This window comes from Maniola hyperantus, chromosome 16 (assembly GCF_902806685.2).
Source record: "Maniola hyperantus chromosome 16, iAphHyp1.2, whole genome shotgun sequence".
NCBI lineage: Eukaryota > Metazoa > Arthropoda > Insecta > Lepidoptera > Nymphalidae > Maniola > Maniola hyperantus.
This window is the reverse complement of record NC_048551.1, coordinates 8,406,969-8,416,592: the sequence shown is the minus strand read 5'-3', so window position 1 is coordinate 8,416,592 and position 9,624 is coordinate 8,406,969.

Below are 9,624 nucleotides of genomic sequence, written 5' to 3'. Positions count from 1 at the left end.
ATCACGCGTCACACTACGCATATCTGCCCTCTGCTGAACAGGTTAAGTGCCCAAGCTGTAATTTGGAAGAGGACAAAATGGCGTCCAACCATTCCAACTCTAGCAACATAATTTCAATTGAAAAACTAGAAGGTATTTCCAATTGGGTAAACTGGAAGTTTGCCATCAAAATGTTACTCACTCTTGACGGATTGTGGAACTGTGTCGAGGGCACCGACCCCGACTTAGCACGCGACGGTCGCGCGCTTGCTCGCATCTGTTTAACGATTCAACCTAACCTATATCAGCTCGTTCGAGATGTTACGACCGCGAAAGATGCCTGGAAAAGATTGTCAGACACCTTCGAAGATAAAGGTTTGTACAGAAGAGTACTTCTACTGCGACAATTACATCGTGTAGAATATAGCAACTTTTCAAATATGTCTGATTACATTGAAGGCGTCATGAAGTTAGTCGCACAGTTATCCGATATTGGGAAAGTCATTGACGACGAAGAGATAGCTGAGATATTATTGTCGGGTCTGCCTGAGGACTTCAATGTTCTTGTTTCAAGTCTTGAGACTGCGAGCTTGACGAAGTCACTCTCAAGTGAAGTTGTTCGCACTCGCTTACTTCAAGAGGATCATAGGCGTAATAATAATTGCAATACTGAGAACTTAGCTTATGAAGCCAACAATAGAAAGAGAACTAACAAGCTTGTTTGTACTTACTGCAAAAAGACTAATCACACAGCTAGTCGATGTTTCAAGAAAAAACGTGATGATGTGAAGAAAAGGGAAGAAGATCAACATACATTGTATGCAGCTGCGTACTCCACTTCCCATCTAAACGAGTTCATCATTGACAGCGGAGCCACTGCTCATATGTGTGCTCACTCAACATTGGTCGAGGATGCAGTGAACAAGAAGTGTACCATTTCAGTGGCCAATGGGCAAGAATTATATAGTGAAATGGTTGGTAGGACTACTCTTTCAAGTAATGTTTCTCTTAGTAATGTTTTATTTGTGCCTGATCTTTCAAATAATTTAATATCCGTCAGTGAGATTACTATTAAGGGTTATGTTGTAGTTTTCCATAAGAATTGTTGTATCGTATATAGTGATTGTAAAATCACAGGCAACCAGGTTTTAACTGCTAATAAAACTAATGGGTTATATAAATTTAAGTTGCAAGATCGGTCCGACCCTATAGTAGGTCATTCTATGTCCCTTCAGTCTAGGCAGGGAACCATGAGTGCCAATGCTGCAGCTTGTGTGTCCATGAGTGTGACACACAGCGTTTAGGTCACCTGAATTTTAAAGGTATGTACATACTTGGTGGTGGGAATCAGTGTGTTGGTGTTGTTTTTCAGTGTGAAGATAACGTACCAGGCAGCGGCGTCTCCTGGCTTACTGGGAAGATGATTAAGTCATCGTTTCCTACGTCAAGTGCTGGACGTGCTGCTAATCCACTAGATCTGATCCACAGTGATGTATGCGGCCCGATTCAAGTGAGCAGTTGGGGAGGAGCCTGCTACTTGCTGACTTTGGATATCTTATGAAGAATAAATCGGAAGTAAGTGCCCATTTTATTAATTTTATAAATGTAGTTAATGAACAAACTGGTTTGCAAATTAAAGTTTTACGTACTGACAATCTTAGTATGGAATGTTGTAATAATAATTTATCCAATTACCTTTAGGAAGGCATTATTCACAAGACCTCCGTGCCTTATTGCCCTCATCAAAATGGGTTTGCTGAGCGTGTTAATCGTACAGTTTTTTGTGAAAGCTATGGCCTTTTTTACAGGATTCGTGTCTGTGTGAATGTTATTGGGACAAGCTGTTAGGATGGCTATTTATTTAAACAATATGTCTCCGATGAGTGCACTATCAGATAGAATACCTGAATCTGAGTGGACCGGATCTGTATTGATCTTCGTCACCTCTGTGTTTTTGGCTGTATAGCTTATTTACTTGTACCTGACGAAAAACGGCGCAAGCTTTATGCTAAGGCGAAGGAGTATGTATTTGTAGGATATTGTGAAACGTGCAAGGGCTATCGTCTGGTCGACCCGCTAGATCCTAAAAAGGTTATTTATTGTAGAAATGTTGTTTTTCTTGAGGATAAATTATATGCAAAGGATGCCAATATGCTGAAAGCTTATAGCAGATGAGCCAATTTTAATGTTTTTGTCAATTTTATCAATAATGACAATTTTATGAATAATGATAACATTACATAATATGAGGATAATTGTATAAGTGATACCTGTGATATTAGCTGTGATAATAGTTTTAATAATAATGAAAATTTAAGAAATAGTATTATTAATAATGACCAGTCTAATAAGTATGTTTCGGTTACAGATGTGACTGCAAGCGAAGATTCTACTGAGGATGTCGATGATGAGGCTGAGGTGCTATCTGGCACTGGGACCACGCTGTCGCCCTCTTTATCCTCGAGGAGGAGAGCAGATTACGTCGGAAGTGTTTGATGTGTCTATCTCTCGCCCTATATGGAGTACCCGAGGTATTTGTAGACTTCCAGTGCTGTCACCACTGTCGGATGTGTACCGTACTGTACGTGAAGACTTTACTGAGGATGTCGATGATGAGGCTGAGGTGCTCTCTGGCACTAGGACCACGCTGTCGCCCTCTTTGTCTCGAGGAGCAGAGCGGATTACGTCGGAAGTGTTCGACGCGTCCATCTCGCTCCGTACGGATTACCCGAGGTATTGTACCTGAGCGTTTTAAAGATTATCACTTATCTTCATTATTAGCTGGTGTAAGTATATCGGATGAGCCTTAATTCTCCTGAGAAGGATGAATGACATAGAGCAATTAGATGTAAGTATGACTATGATTAAAAAGTCTGGGACTTCGTAGATCGTCCTAGGAATGTAAATGTAGTCAAAGACGAATGTCTTTTTAAAGAAAAAGTTTGATGCAACGGGTAGATTCATGAAGTTCAAAGCTAAACTAGTTGCCTGTGGTTATAGCCAAATAGAAGGCATTGACTATGCCTATACTTTTGTACCTGTTGTTAGGCATTCAACTTTGTTTTTTTCTTTTTGATCAGTTTGATTATATAAAGTGTTTACTATATAAGTTCAACATATGCGTGAATGTAAGCATGTAGCCACACCTTTGCCTGTCGGCTGCAAGCTAGATAAGTCGGAGAAATGTACTTTAGAAAATGATGAATATAAGTATAGAGAACTGGTAGGTTCGCTTATGTATATTTTGTCTGTATGTACTCGTCCGGATATATCGTATGCCTGCAGTCAGCTGAGTCAGTATAGTACGTGTTTTGATGCGTGTCATTGGCGCGCTGCTAAGCGAGTACTTAGATACTTGGCGGGAACAATTAGTTTGGTTCTTTTCTTTAAAAAAACCAATAATTGGAATAATTGGCCTTCGCAGACGCCGATTGGGAGAATGACTTATCTGACCGCGAGTCATATACTGGCTTTGTCATAAAACTTGGTGAAGATGTTATCAATTGGTAGGCTATAAAATAATGATGCACTGCCTTGTCCAGCACTGAAGCTGAATATTTTGCAATCAGAGATGTGTGCAAGGACGTCAGTTTTGTTAACAATTTCTTATCTGAAATTTTTGACAAACGCTTTGATGTCACTGTAAACAATGATAATCAAAGTGCATAAAAATTGTTGCTACATAAATTTAATACATGAAGGAAAAATAAATGTAAAATGTAAGTCAACTGATCAAATGATTGCTGATGTTTTTACCAAGCCATTGTGTTCACAGAAGCATCGCAACTTTGTAAAATGTTTTAAATTGAAATGTTGTGATTAAATTGGTAGACTAATGTTTTGACTATGACACAAGTTGTATTTTGTTTTTAATGTTTATGACTAATGTAAAACTTGTGCTGTTATGTAATATTAGTTAGCCTAGATGCTTTTCTTGACAAGAATGAGGAGCAGTGTTGGAAAATGAATGTATCCATTCTTATTTTGAACGCATTCTTGCCATAGACAAGCTTAATACAAATGACATTTGACTTTTGGTTTGGACTCTCTCTTGTCTCTGGCCGCCATTCGTTTTACACGTAGCTTTTTGTATTCCTCATTGTTAAATAATTAATTAACTAATTATAATGTGATTCTTATATTAAATTAGTGGCTCGACTGCTTTGAAGCATTTCTGTTTTTCTTTCTTCCAAAATCACGCGTCACACTACGCATATCTGCCCTCTGCTGAACAATTTACACAGAAGTAGATAATAAGGTAAGTAGGTAGTATATTTTATCATATTATTACCTTATAGTACCTAAAACGTTAGGACTTAGGTAAGTAAATGAAATAAATATAGAATCTAAATAAAGACTGAACTACCTACTTATTATTAATAAATTTGATCAGATTAAATAATCTCAAAACATAATAATATATCTCATAATGTAGACCAATAGTCAATTTCCGCTAATTTGACCTTCAAGAGAAAAGATAAGAAATTTTATCTAGCAGCAATATTTTTTTATTTATTAAAAATCTGTCTCACTCACTCAACACGGGTGTTAAAATTTTCGCGAACGGTTATTTAATCAAAGAATTTCTAAGTACTACTTCGTATTCCTATGTCGATGTATTTAATATGGTTATTTTTTACTACTTCCGCCATCTAGCGGTGAATAGAACCTATTTGCAAAGTGTATTTCATCTATGATCTACTATAGGGGTCTGATAATAATTATTAATAACATGTTAAAATAATAACAAAGCATGGATAGTAGTTTAATCTTGTACCTACCTACTTAAGTAAACTACAATAATAAAAAGTTTCAAAAAACTGCGGTCTGCACTAGGTACATCTTTTCGGCATGCACAGCCCACAGCGCATAAAATCCGCCATTTTAATTTTTTAAGAATTTAAGAATTTTATTTTGGCCAGCCCAGTGACACTCGCGCCGTCAAAATGAATCTAATGACGTATCATTTATCAAAATCGGTTGAGCCGTTAGTAGGTACGTTAATTACCTACTTTACGGGCGGACATAGGAACGGACATATACACAACAGGTCAAACACAATAAAACCCTCATTTTGGGCTTCACCGCAGTCGGGTAGTGAATAGGTAGGTCCTAAAATATTATCACATCGTATGAACCACGGAACAGATTCTGTTCCGTGGTATGAACAATGACAGGTAAGATTGCCTATGAATAACAAATCTGTGAAGTGACTTCTTATTGTTATGTATTTGTAAGTGCATGTAGGTCATGACTGCATTTATGAATGTACTTAGTACATGAGTCTTGAGCTTGAGTAAACATAGTAGGTAGGTAACAACATTGGAAATGAGTTGAAATGTTCGTAAAGGTCGAACAAAACTACGTCGCATAAAAGTAGCTCTCTTCGCTTACCAAGGTGCTTATGACTTACAACTTGTAAATTACAAGTCCAGTAAATTGCTAATGCGCGTGGCCGCCATTTTTGTGACGTCAGCACTAGACTGTTGACTAGAAGTTTTGAGCTGATGGTACCTACTATATATTTATTTTGGCTGACGTCAAAATGACGTCATTTTAATGTTAATGAGACATGGTTCCAGCGCAATAGCAATTTGCGGGGCTTATACCTACTAACTGTTTAATTGAATACAGTGCATGAAGTTTGTATGTATGTACCACCTATCTAAGTATTTATTACGTCATAGGTACTTACCAAATGCGTCTAACGTCATAATAAAACAATAAAGTCCTGTCCTCTATCACAAAATATTTACTATGGATACCCTGCACAGTAATGAAAATTAAAATGTTAATATTTGACCGGTTGGTATCGATGGATATTATTAAAATTTTTGATTTTCAATTTTCATCAATAGAATAGTGTCTTTCGTAAAATGTTTAGGTACTAAACTTAGTAATACCATCCGTGCGCAGCCAGAATGGTTAACTTGTACTACTTAGTTACTACTAGACAGATAGTACAATGGGGCCGATTCTCTTGTACACATTCTCTAAACTAAACTAAATTAACAGGTCTAAATTTAGTGCCATCCTTTTCCGCAAGCAACATTATGAAAGGGATAGCATTAGATTTAGACGTGCCATTTTAGTTTAGTTTAGAGATTGTGTACAATGGAATTAGCCACAATATTTATATAATGTTAATTTTATTTTAATATATTTTATTTACCTTAGTTTAGTATTAATCGGAGGCCAGTTTTATATTGGCCCCGATTCTCTAGTCTCTCTCTAAACTAAATTTAGAGTATCTGCATCCTTTTCTTTTTCCTAATGCTAAAAAAGGAACGGAACATGACTTTCACATTTAAAGACTCTAAATTTTAGTGCACAATACAAATTTAAACAGTAGGTTTGCGAGTGCGTGCTAAAATCACGGGTTTTACCATCTAAAAATTAAATTTAGAAATGTCAAACTGCTTCTGTCCTTTTCATATTACAATAGTAAGAAAAGGGTGCGAATACTCTAAAATTAGGTTGTGCTTAGAATCGGTGCCAATGTGGCTAATTCCATTGTACACAATCTCTAAACTAAACTAAAATGGCACGTCTAAATCTATTACTATCCCTTTCATAATGTTGCTTGTGGAAAAGGATAGCACTAGATTTAGACCTGTTAGTTTAGTTTAGTTTAGAGATTGTGTACAAGAGAATCGGCCCCAATGTCACATTTTTAGACGCCTGCAGTCAAATTGCTTATTTTAGTTCGAAATGCTGTATTGCTATGTATTTTCTATCTGGCGTTAAATACCAAATTAAATTAGTGACAAAAAGTATGTTTTACTGTATGATAGTACGCGGGCGAAAGTAATATAAATTGACCTAAGGAGATAGCAAATTTGTAGAGCACTGTCTCTGTCGTTGAGACCGACAAAACGTCATTATACGTAGGTATGAGTGAGGCTAAATTACTTTCGGCCACGTGCTGTAAAGCCTTTATCAAAATCTGTTTGATAATCTAAGCTAATGCTTTCATAATCACTAGTTTTGTAATTATAGGTATATGAGTAAATTAAAAGATATCTTAATTAAGTTTATATATCATCCAATACAAACACTGGTCGAATTTGTCGCTTTAGCATTTTATTAGACACCCTGGCTAGTTCACTCAGCCCCGGCTTCGCAGGGGTAGCTTTATATCAACTAGATGATGTCGCGTTTTCGTTTGCGTGGATTTAGGTTTTGAAAAATCCTGTGGGAAGTGTTTTTGGGATTTTCCGGGATAAAACGAAGCTTAGGTATGTTCATCTCCGGAATGCAAGCTATCTTTGTATCAAATATCAAAATCAGTGAAACAGAGACCTTTAAAAATCCCGTGGGTACTCTTTGATTTTCCGGGATAAAAACAGCCTAACTATGTCTGTACTCGAAATTCAGGACAAATAAACGGATGGACCGTGAAAAGCTAGCATCAAACATACATTCGCATTTATATAATACTAGCTGATGCCCACGACTTCGTCCGCGTGGAATTAGGTTTTTATAAATCCCGTAGGAACTCTTTGATTTTCCGGGACAAAAAGTAGCCTATGTCACTCTCCAGGTCTTTATCTATACCCATGCAAAAAATCACGTCAATCCGTTGCACCGTTGCGACGTGATTAAAGGACAAACCAACAAACCAACAAACCAACAAACAAACAAACAAACACACTTTCGCATTTATAATAAGGGTACCTACTGATAAATATGGACTATTTCAACAAAAAGTTGTTTAACGCCATTGTTATTTATTAAAATATTACTAAAGTCCCAAGAGGCGAGTAGGAATTGCAGCCGGCAATGACCTCAATTTACTTTCTCTTTTTGAAGTAAACAAACTCTCCAAGTTAGGATATTATTTGAAAAGCACATTTTTAACGGTTTAAAGTTAAATAAGAGACAAAAGGTATTTAAAATTTAAATAGGAAGTTAACGGCCGAGGCGTATGGGTATTTAAATAACTAAGTATACTGTACATAGCTAGGTATTATATTTAAATCCATACCTACTAATCATGTTCATTACAAATTTAGTAGGTACTAGCTTATGCTCGCGACTTCGTCCGCGTGGACTACACAAATTAAAAACCCCTATTTCACCCCCTTAGGGGTTGAAATAGTTTTCAAAAATCCTTTCTTAGCGGATGCCTGCGTCATAATAGCTATCTGTATGCCAAATTTCAGCCCGATCCGTCCAGTAGCTTGAGCTGTTTGATAGATCAGCCATTCAGTCACCTTTTCCTTTTATAATTTAGATTATAATTTTATTATATGTGTTTCTATCGTTCTGTCTGTCTGTCTGCTAGCTTATCACGGATCATCGGAGTTCGGGGACGGGTATAGGCTATTTTTATCCATAAAATCAAAGAGTTCCCACGGGATTTTAAAAGGCCCCTGTTTCACTGATTTTGACTTTTGATACCAAGATAGCTTGCATTCCGGAGGCGAACATAGACTGCGTTTTAAGTATACCGGATAATCCCCAAAAAAAATCCCACAGGATTTTTCAAAATCACGTAAACGAATTCGCGGCGTCATGTACTTAGTTGATATAAAGCTACCCCTGCGAAGCCGGGGCTGAGTGAACTAGCCGGGGTGTCTAATTCTAAAGCCTTCTTTCTACCATTGTTTGTATTGGATGATATATAAACTTAATTGAGATATCTTTTTATTTACACGTATAATTACAAAACTAGTGATTATTAAAGCATTAAGTCGGTTAGTGGCTCTCGCTGTTACCTAACAGCAACAGCTACAGATTAGTGGGAAAAAATTAACGTTTAGTGATGTTACATTATTTTCCTTTTTCACCGATGTTATCGCAAGCATATTATGCAAAGTGATAAACATATTTTTAATTATTTATCTGCGAACCAATTAAACAAAGAAATAACCAATTAATTATTTTGGTAGAGACATGAAATTTTTTTAAGGGTTGTTTTTGTGTTAACTTTTAATTTTTTCTCAAATACGAAGTCCCTATTTACTTTTCTTCTTGTTTGGATTAATCCCTCTTGGGCCTTGGTAATTCTTTTAAATCATATATTTTATAAGTTTTAACACAACCTGAGTCCTGACGTAATCATAAAGATATTAGATAAATACCTCTATTTACGAGTACCGACCTAAGTATTAGGTACTTAAATAATATATTTTTATCGTTTTGTTTATTTGCCTGCACCTTGCTATCTTAACCATTATTTATTATAGAGCTATGTATCACGCTTATCTAATAATATTGTAACAAACTGACAATAAAAATGTAATGTGAAATTATAAGTATGAAATATCTATTGTATTTGTTATGTAGTGAAGTACATATGTATGTTATGTAAGTACTAAAGTACCTACTTGTAAGAGTTTAATTTCTCACATAGTGGTCATGGTTATTTATTCTATTAGCAATGGTTAACAAATAAACTATTAATAAACTTAAATCTAAAAAAAAACAACATTAAATTAAAACTAAAATAAATTAAATTAAATCTAAAACCTCAACGAGACCACCGTAGCGAGGCATTTTACCCAAGATGCTGGCAGCATTTCCCCTTTGGATGGCCAAACTAATTCTTTGACCGAGGTAGCTGCCAGCTCTCGGGTCCCCGGTAGACTCGATAACTCTTTTCGCAATTTCTTCAAAAAGAGCTCGAGCCCCCGGGCCCCA